The sequence below is a fragment of the Cryptomeria japonica genome, chromosome 4 (assembly GCF_030272615.1).
Source record: "Cryptomeria japonica chromosome 4, Sugi_1.0, whole genome shotgun sequence".
NCBI lineage: Eukaryota > Viridiplantae > Streptophyta > Pinopsida > Cupressales > Cupressaceae > Cryptomeria > Cryptomeria japonica.
The window spans coordinates 623375696-623395008 of NC_081408.1; positions in this window are offsets into that span (position 1 = coordinate 623375696).

Below are 19313 nucleotides of genomic sequence, written 5' to 3' on the forward strand. Positions count from 1 at the left end.
TTTTGTCGATTACACATCTTCGTAAATATAGATTTTTAGGCGAAATTGTAAATTTAATTAAGATGAATATTGTTATAAGCTATAAAAATGACTATTCATAAAACATATTTATCTAACATATACGTAAATTATATATATTATAACTTTAAACATATAAGATTATTATTATTTATATTGCAAATTAGGAATATAAATTATAAACTTTCAATATTTCTAAGTTTATTATTTATATTAGATAGTCGCATTTTAAAAGGTGGTGGAATTAGTTTGAAAAGCGACTATGTCGCATGACCAAATGAAGACCGATTATACTCCAGTCGACAAATACATATCAACTAACTTGGAGTTAAAATAATGACTAATATGAGTCGAGTGACATGGCATGCAAATGTTGGAATTTAAAACAGAGACTTTAGTTAGCATTAATGATGCAAAAACCAGTGACTAAATGCATGGATTGGATGATTTTAACATGGGTAAATAGCATACAAATAGTTTAGTGAACTTGGAGCAGAAAAATAGGGAAGGTGGCCTTGCATGGAGTGTTAAATCTGCCATTGCACATGTTTGAATGCCACGCAGCAAGATGAAGACTCTTAGCAGTGGCATAAACCAAGCAAGTTAGCCTCAACGTGGCATAGACCTGGCAGAGATAGCGATGAAAATATGAAATACAACTCATAAGAGCTTGTTACATCTTCCAACCTCCCTATTCGACTGATCAAAACTATTGTAAACATGATCAAGGGAGAATAGAAGCAGCAAACAACCTAGAGATAAACTCACATCATGGAGGTAACATAGAGATAGAATGCTATCGTGGTGTTAATCTTGCATGCTAATAGCAGAAATATAACAAAAGATGCCATCTCTCTCTCAGACGTGGAAGAGTAAGAGGAGATGAAGGTAAAAGATTTCTAAACCTTTGCAATCACCGAGCCCTTAATAAATGAGTAATCTTTGGGAAAAATTAGATAAATAGAGGGAGAAGATAGAAGAAAGGATCATCTTTTTCTTGCTAGCAAGAAAGGATGAGAGTATCAAGCAGAGAAGGATAGACTAGAGGAGAAGATTCTTTGATAATTTTGAAGAGAGAAATAGAGATAGATTTGATAGGAATAGTTTTGAGAGAGACTTGTGAAGAAGGTGAGGAACTATTGGATGAAAGAACGTCAACGTCGTACAAATCGGACCAAGTTTACAAAAGGTCAGAATTCCTTTGTTTATGGTTGTTATTTGTTATGATTTGGTATGAGAATGTATAGAATTAGAAGCTTTAGATATTAGGTATGATTATCCAACTTTGTTTCATATGTCATTATCTTATTTGAAATGCATTGTAAATCATTTTAGAATAGAAGAAAAGAATATAGAGAAAAGATGTTAACTAATGGTTAATAACGTATTTTGTCCAAAATAATTAGTTCTAATTCTATTTTAAGAATGTGTTTGCGTACTTTTTGGTTATATATGAGAGTAAATTCATACATGTATAACACCTTCTTATGCATGTACCTTATTTAATTGAAAGATTGATTATGAGATTATTGCTTATGAAAGTTTATCATTTTCCAAAATATGAAAGATTGTCTTCGATAGATATATTAGACAAGTAATGAATAGTAAGGAAAATGATATCTCTATTTTTGTTTAAAAAGAAAGATTGTATTCTCAATTGAATTTGTGTTTGAGGGAACCAAGCTAGGGTTAAGCTTGAGTTAGAAAATTACCTTTTGGGATGGGTGCCGAATGTGGATGTTTTTAGGGAGAATGGTTGCTTTTTCCAACTATTATTTTGCTATGCATGGCATTATACTTGGCCGAGTTATTGTTTGAATTATCCATAGAAAATGATGGAAATTCCTTATTTATGCTCTCTACCACATCCTAGTATGATAGCGAATGCTTGTTTCTTAGAATGAAGTAGAAAAATGAAAATGCATATATTATCTAGGCATGCACCAGATTCCCTCTTGCTTTCGAATTCTTTGGTTAAACCAATTCGTGCAGGGCCGGGTTATCTTGATTGACCAAGAATTCCGGGGAAGCGTAAGCTTCAAGGTTGGGCGAAAAAAGCATTTGATTCTTGTTCTCGTCTATGTTCAAAGGACTGAAGGAAGCGACTCAGACTAAAGATCGACAGATGCATCTTCTTGTATAATCTTAAGGCAATTTGGAAGCCTAAGTAGGAAATAAGAACTTCTAAGTGAGAAATTGTATTATTCATTTGCATTATAATGATATATCTATGAATGTTTTTATATCCATATTCAATGTTTTCTTATATCTTGTATAAAATATGCTTAGAGATTGAAATTTAAGTTTATTTATGAATAAAGAGTAGTTTAGGTTTAGATCATAGATTGACGTCTTTACATGAAATTAAAACCATTTATTTAAAACTTATAATTCTCCTTAATAGAATCCTTATCAAACCTCAATAATAGTTAAGGAACATTATTCCATGGTGTCCAACTCGATTGCTGAGGACATGAAAATGTTAAAATTTTTGACACTAAATATAGCCACCATTACGAATGCTTAAGGTGGTTGATAACATACATGCTACTCTAAATGTTTTCTTGAGCTAGGAATCATGGTATATTGCCACTATTGAATCTTAATCCAATGTTGTATTCACCAAGTAATCAACCAAGATAGTCAAATTTCTCTTAGGACTTGTTCATTTTTTTCTATTTAGGGTTAAGTGTTCATTTTTCTGTTTAGGGTTTATTGTCTGGTTTTTGTGTCTAATGTTTATTGTTTGTTTACGTTTTTTTTTTTTCCTACGGTTTAAATACTATTCATGTTTTTTGTTTTTTTCCTACGGTTTTTACTATTCAAGATTTTTGCAATATTTGAAAACTAAAAACTATTTTAAACATGAAATAAAATAAAATAAAAGACGATTTTCAAACTTTAAAACATAAAAATTTAAAAATAACAATACATTAACACTTTTTTTTATGAAAAATAATAAAAATAAATAAAATAGAATATAAAAAATAAAACTAAATACCTGGAAGGAGGTAAAAATGGTCTAGGGGGTCAACTGGGGTGAAAAAAACGGGTACCCGTGCTCCTCAGAAATGCCTACCCATTTTCCAAACAGTGAAAATGATGGAAAATAGTTTTTTTTTTAAAAAGTACATTTAAAAAATAGGTGCCCATTTTTTTCAAATCTGGCACCCGATTTCAAAGAAATGGGTGCTCGTTTAGCTTCGGGAACCCATTGCTAAATGGGCGCCCGTTTCTTTATGGCTCAGGCACCCGAAGCTAAACAAAAATCGGGCACCTATTTCTAGCGGGCTCATTTTCCAATCCACTGACTTCCTTAGGATTGGGACCCAACTTTGTGTGTTTACCTTCCAACAACATGTCCCTTTTACACCTTAATTTAAAATTCGTTGCAAACTTAAAAGGCCTATCCAAAGTTTCACCTTAAAACATAGAAAATTATGTTTAAATGAAAAGAGAGAGACCATATATAAATTTAACAACTAGTACCACTTTTGCATTTGAAATTTTAAGCTTGACTTGAAACTTGCTAAAGTTATCAATATATTGTTGTAGTGTCTTAACCCATGCCTTTTAAGTTGGATCCATTAAATTAATATGCTCTCTCAATACCTATGTGGATAGAATCTTTACTTAAGATCTTCTTGTGGTTCTAACCATGTAATGATCCCCTATTGTCTATCTCTAAGTATTATTTGATGTTTTTCTCACTAATCAAGGGATAAATCTAACAAATGGACCTCAAAAATTTGTAGTGTTTGAGGATTAGTTAGATGAGATCATTTCTTGAAATATACCTCATTTTTACAAAGCTAAAAATCATTTTTTTAACATCAAAGACTTCCAAATTTAGGAATGAAAAACTTTGTTTCAAGTTGGAGGCCATGGGTTTGAGTAACATACATATTGGCTATATCGAATTGGAATTCCCTTTCAAAATTTGTGATCAGATCTTATATGACACAATTTGGTTCTCTTTTTAATTTTATAAATTTTTTTGTAGAATAGTCATGTCCATATATTTTCCAGAAATCTTTTCCCACTAGGTATTTTTCTCAAAAACCATTAAATTGTGAATTGTAGAGAAAAATAATCTTTCTTATTGAAGCTTTTTTAATAGAGTACTTCTTGGAGGGCGACGTGTCAGTTGATCCATGACTTTGATTTAGTTGGTTTTTCTCAATTGATGTTTTGAATGAGCTAGATATGTTTGGCATTCATTAAAATGCTCAAAACTAGTTAGTAAACCCTGAAAATGAGATATACAATTTCGTATTTCAATACTCAGAAACAAAGAATATAAATCTAATAAAGAGTTAAAACATAAAAAAACTTAAGAAGATTAGATCTTATGTTGAAAATGAAGATCTAGAAGGGGGTACCAAATGAAACCCTCAAGGAGCCTAGGTCTATGCATCCAATAAAAAAAGAAGAGAGCTAATAAAGATTAATCAATTCATTAGACAATCAAATCCAAGGCCAAGATCCTCTAACATCAATACCAATTTATATGAATGTTCAAGAACAAAAATAACAAGAAAGAGATTTTTCAACAAAAATAACTAAACCATTCTTAAATTAATTTAATTAAAAAAAATTCAAAACATAATAATATTCAACATAATTAAAAAAAAAAAAACTAAAAAAATATTATACTTTAAAATAGTATCTAATCAAATATTACATCTAATAAAATGACTGAAAAATTAGAAAAACAAAATGTTTATGCAATACCTAAAATGCATCTTTAACTGTATTTACTAATTAATTTTAAATTAAAAATTGATATATTCTGATTTTTAATTAAATAATAGTTACGATAAAAAAATCCATCCTAAATGCTACATTGACCATTTAGACGTTGCCGTAGGAAGGAGCCAAGCCTTATCGAAGACTCCAAATGAAAAATACAAACCCATCGAAATAATTACTCTACAAATACAAAAGAATTGTAATGCAAACTCCGCTCTATTACATCCTTATCCATATCATAAGAAGACAACTTATAAGAATTTGAACTTCTATCTGTGCTTTCTTGGACTGAATCCTATGCGCATATGTTTCTCCTTTCTCATCCAGTTGGAACTCTGAGATGGATGGATTCTATCCTTCCTTATCCACCGTTACAAAATCTTTCTTAAAGGGAAAGAGATTTGACGTGTTTCTGAGTTTCAGGGGAAAGGATGTGAGAAAGACTCTGGTTGACCATCTCTTCCAAGCTCTTTCTGCAGCCGGATTGAAAGTGTTTCTAGATAGCTATCAGTTGAAGAGGGGGGAAATAATTGATTTAAGCCTGGAAAGAGCTATTGAGAGCAGTGCCATACGCATTCCTATATTTTCCAAAGGCTATGCAAGCTCTGCATGGTGTCTAAGGGAAGCCGCCTTAATGTTGGCCTCCCCCGGGTTAATAATTCCTCTGTTTTATCGAGTGAAACCAGCTCATGCTAGACACCCTGAAAACGATTCCAGTCCGTATAAAAACTCATTTCTAAAACATTATACCCATTCAGATCGATACCAAAGAGGAGAAATCGATGAGTGGAAGTGTTAATGTATTAATCTTTAGGTTAAACTTAGTAATTTTAGGTTAATTTTAGTTTTGTTTGATTTTATTAGTTTTTGTATAGTTATAATTTATTTGTTCCATCCAACAGTTTTTGTGTAACTGTGCAAACTGTTCGCTGCCTTTATTATGCAGCAAGTACTTCTTGAATACTAATCGAAAAGTGTTTCATTTTATTTTTGTCATTTCATTTACATTTCTGCCCTAACAGTGGTATCAGAGCCAGGTAAATAAGAGCAGAGAATTCTACAGAAACAATAAATTGATTCAGGTGATATCAATTTATTTATTCTCTATTTTTAAAGGATTGAGAAGTTATTTTAAAGTTGCAGGCCTTGCAAATTGTGTTTATTTATTTTAAATTCAGAATGCAGTCTATTGTTTCATTGATTGGAGAAACTTTAACAGGAAAAGATACTTGGATGGAATGGCATAGAAAAATTGAAAACACTCTCATTTTTAATGATTTATGGTCTAAAATTTGTGATGGAAATGCCCAACCTACAACACCAATTGATGCTAAAGAAAAAGAAATTTGGCAATATAAAAATTCCAAAGCTTTGGCTTTGATAAGAGCTTCTGTTAATGGAGATGTGTATCGACATATACAAGGATGCACATTTGCATGGGAAGCCCTTCACAAATTAAAAGATTTATTTGATTCTCATTCAGAATTAGAGTTTATTCAGTTACAATTAAAATTGTTTAATCTTGAATTGAAAAATGGTGATGTTATGAGTTTGGCTTCTGAAATCATAGCTATAAAACATGATGTTGATGCTGCAGGTGGAAAAGTTGATATCTATCTCACTGCTTTCATCAAGGCACTTCTTCCAACACATTCCGCTTATCTAGAGTCTCTTCAAGCAATTAATCAATTGAAAACCATTTCATTTGATAAATTGGTTGAAAAGTTAGCAGAACGTGAAAAAGCTTTTGGAAGGAAAATAGATAATACTACTGAAAATGTTTGTTTTGCTCATCAAAAAGAAAAATCTATCAATAACATCTCTTCAAAGTATAGTTATAATGATAAAGGAAAAACTAGAGGTCAATGGAGGCAACATGATAATCAAAATGATAGGCAGTATTTATATTGTAAAAGATGTGGTAGAAAAGGTAGTCATGAAGCACATGAATGTAAGCTCTCATGGGACAAGATAGAAAGTTTTAGAGAAAATTCATTTAAACAGAAAGATAAAACAAAAATGCACAGTGATGATAAAATTTCAGAGGATAAAATTTCAGGAGCAGCCCAATTTGCTTGTGACAGTGATAGTGATCAATATGTGCTTTCTGTTTCAGATTTTACATCTAATTCCTCCTGGTATGATTCTTGGATCTTAGATACTGGAGCCACACAACATATGACATTTCAGCGTGATTGTTTTGAAGAATTTCATGAAGGTGCCTATGGTCCAATTTATTTAGCAGATAAATCTAGTCTGAAACCTCTTGGAAAAGGAACTATTCGATTTAAGTTGCCTAATCTTCAAGACCTTGTGCTTCATGATGTATTATTTATTCCAGAATTACAACGAAATTTGCTATCATTAGTATTGATTCGACAAAAAGGCTATTCTATTTTCTTAAAAGATGGGCAGGTTGTTGTAAGAAAAACATCTAACAATCAAATTGTTTTCACTGGGTGTAAAGATGGAAGATTATTAAAATTAAATGGTGTATCTACTTCTAAAATTTTTGCATATCTTACTGAAGAAGAGAGTCTATCACCAAGCCTTTTATGGCATGCAAGATTGGGGCATATTAGTTATGATAGCATTCATACCATGCAAAAGAATGGTGTTGATGGTTTGCCATTTTTTTCTAAATCAATTGAAAAATGTGAAGCATGTATTCTTGCCAAACAACATAAAAATTCTTTTCCTCATTCCACCTGGAGAGCACATAGAAAATTGCAACTCATTCATTCAGATTTGTGTGGGCCTTTACTAGTAACTTCTATTGGAGGATCTAAGTACTTTATGTTGTTTATTGATGATTATAGTCGCATGACTTGGATTTATTTTTTGCAGCAAAAATCAGAGGCTTTTGACACTTTTAAAAGATTTCGTGTTATGATTGAAAATCAGGCTCAATGTCAAATTGGTACTCTTCGAACAGATAATGGTGGAGAATTTACTTCTCTAATTTTTGAGGATTATCTTTGTCAAAATGGTATTCAGCATCATCTCACTATTCCCGGCACTCCTCAACAAAACGGTGTTGTTGAAAGAATGAATAGAACTATCATGAACATGGTTCGAGCAATGTTATATTTCAAAGGCATCAAGTTATATTTTTGGGCTGAAGCAGCAAGAACAACAGTCTATCTTCGCAATAGATCTCCATCATCTGCTCTTCACCAAACAACTCCATATGAGGTTTGGTTTGGTTATCCTCCAACTATTTGACACCTTCGAATTTTTGGTTCTATTTGCTATGCTTTGATTCCTAAAGAAAAAAGGAATAAGTTGCATCATCATAGTTATAAGTGCATTTTTTTGGGCTATTCTGAAACTTCAAAAGTCTATAGATTATATGATGAAGTTCATAAAAAGTTTTTTATTGCTCGTGATGTTGTATTTTGTGAATCTTTCAAAAGTGATACACATATTGAAAATGAGTTAAAACAGCTTGATAAATTTGCCACATCTTCTCCTTGGATAGAAAATTCTTGTGAGATTTTACACTCTGGAGGAATGAATACATGTGTAGAACCTGCATCTCAAGCTACCTCAACTCATGATGCTCCACCTCTTCATGTACCAGAAGAAGCCCCTTCTCATAGTGATGTTCTCACTAATGATGAGCCTGACTCATTACCTCCCAATGAAGATTCTAATCTACAAATAGAAACATCTATTGTCCCACAAAAATCCTCTCATAGGTGGACCAAACAAGTTCAACAAACTTTGAAAGATTTGCGACCTGATGAAATAGGTAAAACAGGTACAAGAAGTTCTTATAAAGAAAGGCTACAAGCTCAATCTAATATTTCAGATAACCTTGAGTCTATTGATGAGCTCAATCTTACAATCGACTCAACACCAAATTCCTATAAAGAAGCTCATCATATTTCATTTTGGAGGCAAGCTATGCAACATGAGTATAATGCACTTTTGAATAATGGCACATGGGAGTTGGTTGATCCTCCTCTTTATTGTAAACCTATCAGTTGTAAGTGGATTTTTAGAAATAAATATAATGCTGATGGTTCACTTGATAAACACAAAGCACGTCTTGTTGCCAAAGGTTATGCTCAAAAAGAGGGCATAGACTATGATGAAACATTTGCCCCTACAGCAAAATGGACTACTATTCGTGTTTTGTTGGCTTTAGCAGCCCAAAATGGTTGGAACATCCATCACATGGATGTTAAAACTGCATTCTTGAATGGTGATCTTAAAGAAATAGTATATATGACTCAACCTGAAGGCTTTGAAGTTCCTGGTAAAGAGGACAAGGTATGCAAGCTTATAAAATCATTGTATGGTTTAAAACAAGCCCCACGAGCCTGGTATGAAAAACTTACTGAGCATCTCTTGCAGTTGAATTTTCATCACTTTGAATTTGATGATGCAACGATTTTTGTTAAACAGATTGATGGTACTATTGTCTATCTTATTGTTTATGTGGATGATTTATTTATCACTGGAACTAGTGAGGCTAATATTCAAAATGTAAAAGAAGGATTGCAGCAAGGTTTTGATATGACTGATTTGGGTCATCTTCATTACTATTTGGGAATTGAGGTGATTCAAAACCCCCAATCTATCTTCATCAGTCAACAAAAATATATTGGTGATCTTCTCAAAAAGTTTGGTATGGCTGATTGCAAGCCTCTCAGCACTCCTATGGAGCAAAATCTCAAACTTTCATCTAATGATTTCTCTGATTTGGTTGATGCAACTTCTTATAGGCAACTAGTTGGCAGTTTGATTTATGCTACAACTACTCGACCTGATATTTCTTTTTCTGTTGGAGTTCTGTCACGATTTATGCAACAACCTAGAGAAACTCATTGGTTAGCAGCCAAACGGGTTCTTCAATATCTACAGGGCACTCAAAACTATGGGCTTAAATACTCCAAGATATCTAAATTTTCTTTGCTTAGTTATTCAGATTCAGATTATGTAGGTGATATGGATGATGGAAAATCTACATCTGGTTACTTAATGTCTCTTGGTTCTGCTGTAATCTCTTGGAAATCTAAAAAACAACCAGTCCCAACTCTCTCTTCTGTAGAAGCAGAATATATAGCAGCATCTGAGGCAACTAGAGAAATCTTATGGCCTCGAAGAATTCTTGCAGATTTGCAGGCACCACAAGCTTCTTCCACACCACTCTTTATTGACAATCAATCTACTATAAAAATGGCTAAGAACCCAGTGTTTCATGATCGTACCAAACATATCAACACCAAGATTCATTTTATTCGGCACTATGTGAAAGATGGCAATATCTCCCTTCAATATTGTGCTACTACAGACCAACCTGCAGATATACTTACCAAAGCATTGGGTCGTGTTAAGTTTGAAAAATTTCGTGAAATGATTGGTTTAACTCCTTCAGATTAAGGGGGAGATGTTAATGTATTAATCTTTAGGTTAAAACTTAGTAATTTTAGGTTAATTTTAGTTTTGTTTGATTTTATTAGTTTTTGTACAGTTATAACTTATTTGTTCCATCCGACAGTTTTTGTGTAACTGTGTAAACTGTTCGCTGCCTTTATTATGCAGCAAGTACTTCTTGAATACTAATCGAAAAGTGTTTCATTTTATTTTTGTCATTTCATTTACATTTCTGCCCTAACATGGAAGGACGCCCTTAATCGGATCTGCTCTCTCTCAGGCTGGTCCCTGGATATAACTGGAGGGTACGTAAATTACCCCACATTCTCCCGATTTTTGTCTTTGATTAATGGCTCCACATCAGCTTAAAATCAGAATCCAGTCCACTTAGTGCAGACCATTTATAAATGTAAGTATTGATTTTTTTTATTGGTCTCTACAAGCTGTCTTTTAGATTCACAAACCAGTTAAAATTAGATTTTCTCTGGCATCTTTCTTGTCGACAATAAACACTTCGATTTTCTTCAATAAATCCTTTTAATTTTCTCTAGAGTTTTTTACCCCTGATTGTCTAGCATGGTGGATAGTGGATACGCTTTTTAGTTATTAGTTTGTTAAATTTCATTCCACTTTTGCCGATTTGGTCACATATAAAACAGTTACAATTATTTTCTGATAGAAGATTTTATATATTCAATATATAAGTACAAGGCTATATTGATATTTCTTTCATTAAAAGCAATAAACTGAAGATACCTATTCTGCCAGAATTAGTGAATCTTGATAAATGAAATAATTGAAACATGTCATCAATAAGTGCTTCTAATTCAATTTGGAATGTTGAATTTTCAAAAGACAGTTAAAAATATAAATTAGATTTACTTTTGAATTGCATAATTTTTGTGTGTGAAATTCCAATCTTATCCTTTCTGATGTTCGACTTAATAGACTTATTTATAATCATTTAACTTTACCAATAGCTCAAAAACCCTACGAACATGTTAATATACAGTCAAATGTATAAACCAGATTTACTTGTTAATTGCACTCTTGTGGACTGTGGACGTTAATGCATTCATTTCTTTCTTGTTTGTTCGTTGTCACTAACTTGGCCATTGGCAGCTTCGAAGCTCAGCTAGTAAAGCTGATGGTGGACGACATATTGAAGGCATTGGAATACACGGTGGCAGTGAACGACATAACCAAGACATCGGACAGAGAGCCGTTGGAAATTGGCAAGTACCCAGCTGGTGGATTGCAAACCTTACAAAAAGTTCTCATTAACCAATTTGATTCAGCCGGAAAGGTAGTTAAAGAGCAGAAAATGTGGTTAAAGATGAAGCAGGAGATAGGGATGAACGGCATAAAGAGGACATGGAATAGATTTCCGTCGGAAGCTGCGAAGCTCCCAGCGGGATTGGAAACTATGAAAGATGCTCTCAAGTCAATTCAGCCGAAAGCCGTTGTAAAAGTTTCAATTTACCCGAAAAAAATGTTTAAAGGTAAACACGCATTCAGTGCTAAAATGGAACTGATTGATCTTTCAACTCCCCTCCAACAGCTAAAGAGTTCAAATCGCCTTAAAAAAATCTTTTCATAGCTATATATGTTTTTAATGTCGCAGACAGAAATTATGGCACTGTAGTTTTTGTTTCAGAAACAATATTACTTAGAAGTGCTGAACATTTTACACAAGATGCTAATGCTTTGGCGTGAAAAAAATCATCTAGTTTAATGCAAGGCCTGCTTAGTTATGATGCCACCAAGATATCTTACTAATGGGTGCAGATCGACCGACATGCAACAAAGTGAATATTGCTCGGACGAGATGGAGAACATATTCTGTTTCCGAGGCAAAGTCAATGAGGAGAGCAAATTGTATGCATCTCTATTCTGGCAACAAGGAAATCTGCACTGGCCTTAAATAATTGTACATTCAATTTGTTTTTTCCGTGTATTTAGGCCAACCAATTTGTTGTTTAAGATAATCCTGTTTTCCCAAGGTAGTTTTTGTCTTTCAATTCTTATGACTCTCTAAGCTTGAATTCTGTACCAAAATACATGTTATAAGCGGCATGGTTATGGCAAAAAAATATCAAGTTTATTCAAGGGGTATGTATGCCTGGCTTGAACAAGTCTGTGATGGTCAAAGATGTATATACATATTATTTGTTGTTTAGTTTTGAGTTCATGTTTTTTTTTAATTCCTGAAGCCGTCCATCATATAATAGATGAAAACATGTTATTCGTCGTTTAGTTTTGGATTCATGCACAGACAGCTAGCATACAAAATTTCTGAAGCCGTCCATCATAACATAGATGATTTTTTTCTTATTTCTGCAGTATCCACAACAACCTCTTCTATGCAGCAAAACTGATGATATCCATGCCTGTTTTAAGAACTTGATTCTCCCTTACCATGTTGATCTCTATGTTGTTCCATCTGTTGCCACTCTGAAAGTTTTGTAGTTTAGAATTAGCTTTAAAAGCTCTGAGCTGAACCTGTAAATCATCTAAGGTCTTCTTGAGCTCAAAGTTAGCCTCAAGAGCAGAGCAGATTAAAGAAAAAGGGTTTGTAAAGAGAATTTAGCACATATAATCATGGCCACAGATTCGAGAAGGCAACCAAACATTAGAATTTTCAAAGATGCTTAAGGGTGATGTGTCTGAATGTTTGAGAAATAATGTTGTGAAATGGAGAGAGCCCAAGAAGAGCAGTTCTCCAGTTTTGGATTATGTTGAGAAATTACGTCTTAATATGACTATAAAGCAGCATGGCATATCTTTATATCATGTTCTGTTCTTCTTTCAATTCTTGTTTGCTCTTATTTAATCCCCCTTTTACTTTGTACAATTCTGCACATATTTACCTCACCATAGTCCTAATCTCCATACTCTTGATCCATTTTTAAATATCTGCATTCTTCTATTCTAAATTATTTCACATGGGAGCATCTCACACAATAGATGTAATCTACAATTAGATTTTTAAAAATTTAAATTGCTATCTTCATTATTATTTCTCATAGCCATTAGAAGCTCACTTGGTACAAATTTGTGTGATGATTTATTATATCTTAATCAATTGTCATTCAAAGTTTTAAACTACTAAAAAGAATTCATAGAAATATTAATTATTTTACATTAGAAACTTAATTTAAAATATTGTACACTTGTAAAGCTAATTGCCTTTTACAAGGTTCAAAGGGTTTGATTGAAGAGAATATGAAGTCTCACTATTCAACAATCTCTCCTTAGCACTAACAATCCTTAGATATCAATAGAGTACTAATAGAAATAGAAGCATAACATAGTTAAAATATTAAAATTCAAATTTCCAATGTTATCCTTTCTTCATAATTATTAGGCATTGACTTAGTATAAAGCATGTATTATATTTTTTTATGTCTTCATATTTAAGTGCATTCATAATAACATTAATTCATGTTCTATCTCATCCAATTACCATTCGAAATCCTAAACCAAGAAAGAGATTTCATTGGAATGTTAATTTTGCAATAAAATCTTACTTTAAAACTTTGTACACTAGACTAAGTTATTTACTAGATCTCCCAAGGTCAAAAAGTTCACTATTTAATAAAGTTGACTAAAGAGTGTGAAATATCACAATTCAACAATCTCCCTAGGGAATTTCTAAGCACCATCAATCCAAACTATTTAATTTCAATTTACATCATGGTTTTCATGGAAGGGTAAACATTTTATTTGTTGTTAATTTCCTAAAGAAAATTTGGTTCATAGGCTTTATCCCTCCCATGTATTACTACTTTTATTTAGGTTAATTTGGTTCTTATTTGTATAATTTTATTTAATTAGGTATTTTTTTATAATTTTAATGAATCCACTTGATTTTGCACTCTAACATTTTGGCAAAGAGTTTACATCACTACGTTTTAGGTTTTATAGATTATCATTTATATATCTTCCTAATGTTTGTGTTCCCGGTCTACCATTAATTTGTCATTCTAGGGTTTATACCTCATTTTGTGACTTTCATTCTTGCTGATCCTACCCACCATTAGATACCTTATTATGGATTCATTTTAAAATCTAATATCTAACTAATATTTATGATTTTTAAATATAAAATAGTTTTCTTTAATAAGCCATATCACATTGTTTATGCCACAACCTACTTGGGATCTTATTCCTCCTTTGAGAAGGGGTACTCATTCAAACCTTACTATGGCTATCCACTATAATGATATTAAATTATTCTCATATGTTAATGTTGATATTGAACTATTATTTCAAGTTTGTCTATAGATTCTTCTTGTGTACAATGTCATTACCAATGTGGAAAAACTTACTTAATGTTTTATAATATTTTGATAATATGGTTTATCTCATTATATATTAACTATTTATCATCCTTTTATGGTTATGAGAGTTAGTTAATTATTGTGTTCCTCTTGATAGGTATTAGATCCTTTAAATAATATTTGAGTCATCAATGAAAGTAGTATGATCTAATTGGATCTACTTTGACTCAATGTTTACCATGTTTGATCTACTTATGTAATAATTTCATGGGTAAATAAAGATGCACTTTTACATATTTACTTGATATGTGTTATTAATTTTATTCACTATTTTAAATATTTATTTTATCAAATAAACGAATATGTAAAACAAAACTAACAAGAAAACCCCCACCAAATAGACCATTGGTTTGTGTCTTCGGTAGGTGGTGTTGGCTCTCCTTTTTTGTGTCCTTGGTTTTTGGTTTAGTTTTTTGGAGTTTGTAGTGTTTGGTTGCCAATTGGTTTTGGTTCTTTTGTGTTAGCTGGGTCTTTAGTTGGGTGCTCACCCCTTGTGAGTTTTTTTATTTTTGTTCTATGGCACTTATGTAATGGTTCATTCCTCTCCCATTTTTATCTAATCAGAACAAAACTAACAAGAAAAAAAATTAAAAAAATTAAAACATTGTTCAATAAATCTTTATAAAAAAATAAAAATCATGATAATATTCAATTTAGAAGAAATTATATGTAAAAAAATATTATACTCCAAATACTAACTAATAAAATATTATTTTTGATGTAATTACTAAGAAAAGCTAAGCCTTATTAAAGAATCCAAAAAACAAATGAACAAAATTAAACTATTGGAATATCCACAATAAAACAAAAAGGAATTGTAATGTTCACACCCTACAAACAATTACATCCTTTTCCATGTCACAAGAAGACAACTTGAATATGTGTTTTGATGGCTTGTGCATATATTTCATTGGGACTCCTTCCTACCTATTAATATTTTCTCCTTCTATTCGAACTCTAAAATGGATGGATTCCACTCACCCTTAACAACTATCACAAAATTTTCCTCAAACAAAAGAGATTTGGCATGTTTCTAAGTTTCAAGGGAAAAGATGTGAGGAAGGTTCTAGCTAATTATCTCTTTGAAGGTATTTCCTCACCAAGATTGAACTTGTCTATAGATAACTATCAATTGAGGAGGGTGAAATAATTAATTCAATCTTTCAAAGAGTGGTTAGAGTAGTATCATACACATTCACATGTTGTCTCATGGAGGTTGCCTTAATGTTGGCATCTATTAGGTTAGTAATTCTTCCATTTTTTGAGTGAAGCCAACTCATACAAGACACCCTAATGATAATTCCAATTCATATAATTTTTTTTTCTAAAATATTATGCCCATTTAGATTGATACCAACAAGGAGAAATCAATGGGTGGAAGGATACTCTTCATTGTTGGAATATTATTCTCCCACCTACACAATTTTTTTCTTTTAGTTATTTAGTTTTAGTTTTTGGCTTTCTTTATAATAATGCAATTTTTGTATGATAAGTTTCTAGAAGTATTTAGATGTATCTAATACCTCTATGTAACTAGGCAATTGTATTCATTCAACATTAGTTAATGTGATCTATGATAATTTGATTGGTATGTGGAATCATCATCCTTAATTAACAACATGACATTAGAGTAGTTTTCAAAAGCACATATCATTTCAATTTGGATTCTTGATTCTTTCAATTTAAAAGAATATGTTCTCTAGTTTCCAATAGATTTTTTCTTGCTCAGAGGAGACCTATTGTTTCCAAGCAACAAATCTTGATTTTCATTTTGGTTTTAATCATTGGAATAGGAGATATTTCTTAATGTGGGGATTGATATCCTTTTTTCTCTCTCTTATGGCACATTCCTTATACTTTTGGGATAGAAGTAGTCCTTGGGGGGTCACATTGAGTTCTCCATATATCCTTCTTTCATTAATGAATTTATTGTATATTATCTCTTTTGGAGATGAGTATATATTCTCCATTTCTTTGGTTATGAGCTCTCTAGATTGCACTAGTTTGTATGTGGGTAGATCATCAGACCTTGTAGATAGGATCCATTTATGCATCCATCTATTATGAGAGATTGTATTGGGTTTCTATAGAATCCATCCCTTGATAATCAAGACCTAAATATTAATGTGAGATTCATGATATCTTTTAACTAATCACGATTGTATTCTCATAGTTGTCATCATTTTATCTTAGTAAATTGAGCTAAATACACATTCCTTTGCAATTTTCTTCTAAATGTATCTTGCTCCTCAAGAAATATTTTGTAGATGATTTATTATCAATTCATCTAAATGATGTCTCTTTTGTTCTCCTTGATCTCTTTCACTATCATATCTATCAGTTGTTTAAATTGTTTAAGTTCTCTTTCATTCCTATTTTGATAATTCTACTTCTCTAAATGCATATGTCATGGGTTCACATCATTTCCTCATATAGTTTTGTGCATACTCTCTTTGATATTATTTTTGTTGCTTTTAATTTTAAAAATTTAACAATGGGATAGGCATACATATAAAATTATACAAAAACATATTAATCAAAAAGATAAATCAACTTATAAATTTAACCATGAGTTTGGTCTCCTGCTAGTCCTATTGAGATGGATTTTGCTACGAGTTTTACTGGAGATTTCTCTTGACATTGGAAGGTTGTGGTTGGAGGATTTTATCTTGTCAAAGGCCTTTATTTGACAGTTGTTCTGGCTCATGGATTTAGATATGTGAATGTTGTTTTGCCTAGTCACTAGTAAGAGCTTTTGCTGCTAATTGCAAGGTCTTCTTCTTTGTCTTTGGGTTTTCTTAGGAGTTCTTCTTGGTTATTTTTCACCCTTTCTTTAGCTATTGTTGTGATAGTTTAAGGTGTTCTCTCTATTAAAAGGATTTAGGTTTTGTTTCAAAACTTGGTGTTCTACTCAATAGTTTTGAAAGAAAAGTCTTAGGTCTAATTTGGGACTCTTCTTTCTTGCTAGTTTTTTTCTCTAGTTAAAAGCTTCTCATTAGTTTCATTACTCATTAGACTCATTGTTCTTTCCTTTTGGATGTCTCGCTTCTTATGGTTTTGATTTTCACCTTAATGGCTATGTTATAAAGGGTTTTGGGCCCTCTCCTACTTTTCCTAATCAAAACTTATAATTTATTGTAATGATACAACATGAAAAATTAAATATAAATAACTTAAAACAATTTTTTTTTATAATATTGACTAATAAATAACTATTAACTGACACATTGTTGGTTTATGACGTATAATATAAGGTGTATCTCCATAACATTACATGTCATTTGAAAGAAGAAAAAATAAATTTTGATTTTATAATATAAATAATTTTTTTTTATAAGAATCTATGGGTGAAGATTTTATTCTATTGTACACTATCTTACATTTTAATTGCAAAAGGAAAAGTTCCATGTGTGCGTGTGAAAAGGGGCAAAAATATACTTTCTATATGGATCTTCTTGTATTGAAAAAAACACATTATCCTACTATTGTTGTGAAAGAAGAACATAGTGTATAAGTATAAAATATATCTCTATGTGTATGGGGTGTAAGCGAATAATAGTATACATCTCTATGTGTATGGGGTGTAAGTGAATAATAGTATACATCTCTATGCGTATGGGGTATATACATGAATATTAATTTATCTATGAAATAATTAGGACTACATTTCAAATTATGACCCAAATTTGGTGTACAGGGTTCAATTCAATAGTAGAATGTAAAATAGGATCTAGAATAACAAATGAGTTGTAGATGGATTGATGGATCTGAATAGAAAAAGATTGCATATATTTTTAAATATTCTATGAATATAAATTTTCCTTTGTCAAAATGATTAAAATCAAGAAAGGGTTAAATGTTTGAGAAGGATGATATATATTTTCTCAAAGGAAATCATTGTTATGAAAAATTATGTTAATTTGGAAACAAGGAATAAGTATGTAAGAAGAGTACTTCCAAATTAATGTTTTGTAAAAATGAATATTAGTTGGCAAAGGAATTAACAAAGAAGAATTTTCAAGATATAAGAAAGAATTTCAATGTGATGAATACTAAATGGTTTGTGACCAAAATTAAAGTGGGGTGTTGGAATATTATAACAAATTTTCCCACAAAACTAAAAATTGACTAAGTTTGGATACTTCTAAATGTATTCATTATTTTAGCAAGTGTTTATTTCTAATATTTACTGTATTGGGGAATTTCTATTATCTGTAGGTTGAATCTATCTTCTAAAATTATCTTGCATGTGTCTAAGACCTCTAGATAGTGAGGCAATTGAAATGCATTTTTATGTCATGTGATCAAATCATTGTGTAATCAACTTATCAAGAAATGAATGATCAATGAATAGTTGAGTGTTGTAGAGGTCTTAAAAGTTTGACAAAACTCTATTATTTTAATCCTACCATCCACCTCCTTCAATTGAACATAATAAATAAATATCTTTTAATGAAAAATTATATATATTTGAAATTTTATAAATTATAGTTATTAGTCTGTGCCTTAAGTAGGGAACTAATGTTTTCAACTTCCCCAAAAAAAGACATTAACATGTTTTGATAATTGTGCAAGCTAAAAAATTAAAGGTTACTATAAAGTTTCATTTTTATTAAAATTAAATTATTTTAAAATTTATTAATTATTTGACTTATGATTGGGTGCTTGATTTATTGTTGGGGTTTTTTTTTTTTTCCAAAAATATTTGTAATTTTGTAACATGGATGGAATGCATTATTTCATATTTCCTAAGCTGCTGCAATTTTTTTTAATTTACTCTTCACCTACGGTCAGGCCACTAGGTATTGGCAAATT